We start from the raw sequence: 4,753 nt of genomic DNA on the forward strand, positions 1-4,753 counted from the left end.
ATATAATAAAGAGGGTTACCTGTTTAGAATGCTCGGAGGGGAGGGTCTGATGCAGGACGGGCTCCTGGGGAATGCCTAAATGCTCATTCTGCCAGAGTGGGTGACACCATGGGGTAAAATCCCAAGTAGTAGAGTGGGGGTGGACCCACATCCTGGGGAGGACTAATGCCACCAAATAGAGGGAACTGTATCCCTCGAGAGAAAGGGTGGCTCCCAGGGCATTGGGGCAGTTGAGCAAGTTAGGCCCTGAACACTATTCCATCTATTTCTGGAAGTGGCTCCTCAGGAAACGAAGGTTGGCTGTCACTGTGGGCACCAAGGTGGAAGGGAAAATGGACGTTAAATGTGTGGAACCAAAGTAAAAGGGGGGCAAGAGAGGAGTTTTTTGAGAGTACACAAGGATGGATATAAAACATGTAATATTACACCATAACATATAGGAGATGACAGACTGATAATGTAAACCATAATGTAAAACATAGGATAACTAAAAATGTAAAGAACTGTGTATCCTAAAGTATGCACCATAATGTAAGCACAGATATTACCTTGTTAGAAAGCTAATATCTCAGACTCTGTACATCACCTTAAGTAAATATGATGTGAAAAGGGTGTAAGAGTATAGCTGTGGAAGGAAAAAGGTTTTGTGGTGAATGTATGGGAGTGCTGTATATTATATATATGCATTGCTGTGGTCTAGGACTCCTGTGAAGAAATGCTGAATAATTACGGGGGGGAAAAAAAAAAAAAAAAAAAAAAGGATAGGATGTGGAATTTTTTCAAGTCAACATTCTTTATCTAAGTTCTTTATCTAACTTTATCCAAGTTCTTTATCCATCCTTTAAACCCATCGCTATATACCATTCCCTAGTAAGGGACCATGACATTATATTGGGCTTCAAATTTCGGGGAGTTCTGGACCACAGAGTGTTTCAACAATGGCAATGGAGGGATACTGGTATGGGATACCAATGACAGGTGATATATGGCTGACAGGGAGCTGTACAGAACATATGTCCAGGGGGCATGGTAATGATTGGATATACTCATAATGGCAACAATTAAAAACCACAGCAGGGGGGGTACTGGGTTCCTGGCCAGTGGTGCTCTGCCGCGGTCCCTAGGGGAGCAGCGACAGTCTCCCAGGTACAGCGGCGGGGACCTGGAGGGAGTGAGGGTTCAACAGTGAGCCCCTGATGCTAATGACTATGCTTGTGAGCTGATAAACCTAAAATAAGAACAAGGCCTAGAGCAACATTGTGCCTGGGAATTTCCTCCTGTCAGCCTTCATGTTACTCAAATGTGGCCAGTCTCGAAGCCAAACTCAGCATGTAAATGCAATGCCTTCCCTCCAGCGTGGGACATGACACCCGGGGACGAGCCTCCCTGGCAACGAGGGACCACTATCAAATACCAACTGATGATGCAACTGGAAAAGGACCTTATACGGAAGGTTCAATGCGGATCAGCAGAATATCCATGTCTACATAAAATAACATGACTTTAAAATGCTGTTTGACCTAAAGTAAGGGGGAAATGGAAAGGAGAAATGAGTTTATATGGCTACGAGTTTCTAAAAAAGAGTCTGGAGGCTGGCAGAAGGATTGCCCTCATGCACAACTGAGCAGAGTCAGAGAGACAGATAAAGCAGATACAACCCCCAGATATTGGTTCCTTTGAAGGCTAAAGAGACCCATGAGAGTTATGGCCATGGCCGATGGGGTTAACTACCAGGGCAGATGGCCCCTCTTTGGAAATGGTGTTTATGTGTGATGAATCTGGACTCAGATGGGATCTCCCTTCATAAGACTTTCATGCTAATGTGCTGGAGGTGCAGTTAACGTTGGGATTTAAGATATATTCAGGGGATTTGAATCTCTGGACTGACAATGTGATAGCCAGGTCCTGAACCTCAACAGACTCCAGCACCTACAATCTGATTTATTGGACTTACCGCACTCAGCTAAGATGGAGTTGAAGAAGGACAATCACCACACCATGGAGCCTAGAGTGATTACAACTGAAAATGGGAGGATTGCATCCAGCATCCATGTGGAATTTGAGCCTCCTCTTGACATAGAGGTGCAATGGACACAACCAATCCAATGTCCACATAGAAGAGGTGGTATTGGATTGAGAAAAGTGGACATGGTGGACGATGGGTATGGGGAAAGGCAGGAAGAGATGAGAGGTGGAGGTGTCTTTGGGACATGGAGCTGCCCTGGATGGTGCTTCAGAGGCAATCACCGGACATTGTAAATCCTCACAGGGCCCACTGGATGGAATGGGGGAGAGTATGGGCCATGATGTGGACCATTGACTATGAGGTGCAGAGGTGCCCAAAGATGTACTTACCAAATCCAATGGATGTGTCACGATGATGGGAACGAGTGTTGTTGGGGGGGGAGAGGGGGGGTGGGGGAGCGGGGTTGAATGGGACCTCACATATATATTTTTGATGTAATATTATACAAAGTCAATTAAAAAAAAAAAAAAAAGAATTGACATCTTAACAATATTTAGACTTCCAATTCATGAACACTGAATGTCCTTCCATTTATTTAGGTCCTCTTTGATTTCTTTTAGCAATGTATTGTTGTTTTCTGAGGATAGAGTCTTTACATCTTTGGTTAAGTTTATTCTTAAATATTTGTTTCTTTTAGACACTATTATAAATGGAATTTTTTTTCCTGACTTCCTCCTCAGATTCCTCATTACTAGTGTATAGAAACACTACCGGTTTTTGCATACTAATCTTGTATCCTGGCACTCTGCTGAACTTGTTTATTAACTCTAGTTGCTTTGTTATAGATCTTTCAAGAGTTTCTAGGAATAAGATCATATCATCTGTAAATAGCAGAATTTTTACTTTTTCCTTTCCAATTTGGACAACTTTTATTCTTTTTCTTGCCTGATTACTCTACCAGAACCTCTAGCACTATATTGAGCAGCAGTGTTGACAATGGGCATTCTTGTCTTATTCCCAATCCTAATAGGAAAGCTTTCAGTCTTTCACCACTGAGTACAATGTTAGTTGTGGGTTTTTTTATATATGCCCTTTATCATGTTGAGAAAGTTTCCTTCAATTCCTATTTTTGGAGTACTTTTATCAAGAAATTGATGCTGTATTTTGTCAAATGCCTTTTCTGCATCAATTGAGAGGATCATGTGATTTTCTTCTTGAATTTATTTATGTGATATATCACACTGATAGATTTTCATGTGTTGAACCACCCTTGTATGCCTTGGATAAAACCCACTTGTTCATGATGAGTAATTCTTTTAATGTGTTGCTGGATTCAATTGGCTATTATTTTGTGAAGGATTTTTGTGTCTATATTAAAAATAGTGAATGCTTCATGAATTTATGTGTCATCCTTGCAGGTGCCATGCTAATATTCTCTATATAGTTCCAATTTTAGTATAGGTTGTGCAGAAGCAGGCACTACTTCATTCCTTTTTATAGCTGAATAATATTCCTTGTGTGCATACAGCACATTTCTTTACTTATTCATTCATTCATTCATTCATTCATTCATTCTTCAGTTGATAGACATTTGTGTTGTGTTTCCTTTGGGCTATTCTGAATAATTAAATTATCATTAAACTCAATCTTTTGAAAAACTAGACATTTCTATAAACAGTTTCATTTTTTACTTCCCACAATACTGACATAGCACTTGGGCTTTTAGAGAAAAATACTACTTAGAAGTTTATGTCCTAGTGAAATTATAGTTATTTCCTAATTAAATTACTGTAAAAGAATTCTTTAAATAAAAATTTGAAGTTGATGTAGCTTAAATACAAAGGAAGATACTGAAAATGCCTAGATGAATCCTACACAACTACATGAACATATAGGCTTGGTCCTAGTCTTTTCAAATTAGGTTTTAGTCTTTTCAAATTGCACATGTAAGTATCTTCATCTCAGTGAGAATGCACTCTAGATCTTATAGATCAAAAGGAGCAGACATCAAGCACTCTAGTTTTAAACATAGCTCATAGTGCCTTGCTCAACTACACCCCCACAAGAAACAGCAATGATAAAAATTAATCAATAAATGAAAGCTTGACAAAGTTATACTACCATTAGGGTTGTTAAATTTCATGCCAGCTACAACCCAAACTGGGATTAGATATACCACTGTGCTTAGCCCTAAAATAAAATAAAACATTTCACAAACAATTGCTCATCAGAGTACTACTAGCTATAGCTGGAAACTCAAAGGACTTGGCAGTGCTTTATATCTTCTAGAGGAGCCTGTTCTATAATTGATAAACACCAATAAACCTCACTACTCCTCACTAATGTACCACGATATTCAGCAAGCTCTTAAAAAGGTATCACCATAAGCACAATAATTATCATAAAAACATTAGGGAAAACTCGTGGGGTGAAAAGAAATGTGTTATCTTTTCTAGCAAAGAACACTTTATGAAAATCTTTATGAAACTAAAGCCTAAAGGAGGTCTTAGCAGTAAATTAGAAGCACAGAGCTTAGTTGAATCAGGACATGAAGCATGCACACACTGCCCATCACCATCCTTAATTATCTCTTTATAGATATATTTACCCAACATCATATATGAGAAAATACAGGTCATAACAAGGAAAGCATACTGGAAAGTGTGCTTGAATAAATCAAAGTGTAGATTAAGCTACAGCATCCAGGCTACACCCAGATTATAATTCAAGTGACCACTTTGAACTAAGCCTAGCCCTAAAACAGCCAAACACAACTACAACCCATCA

General features: G+C 39.4%; 1 non-coding gene across 1 annotated transcript; it reads right to left on the reverse strand.

Moving 5' to 3' along the window:
- Positions 1 to 3,341: 3,341 nt before the first annotated feature.
- Positions 3,342 to 3,444, reverse strand: LOC111762194 (U6 spliceosomal RNA). Its single transcript, XR_002795372.1, has one exon. It is a non-coding gene; the product is annotated as a U6 spliceosomal RNA (small nuclear RNA).
- Positions 3,445 to 4,753: the final 1,309 nt, after the last annotated feature.

Source organism: Dasypus novemcinctus, chromosome 6 (assembly GCF_030445035.2).
Source record: "Dasypus novemcinctus isolate mDasNov1 chromosome 6, mDasNov1.1.hap2, whole genome shotgun sequence".
NCBI classification, from domain to species: Eukaryota; Metazoa; Chordata; class Mammalia; order Cingulata; family Dasypodidae; genus Dasypus; species Dasypus novemcinctus.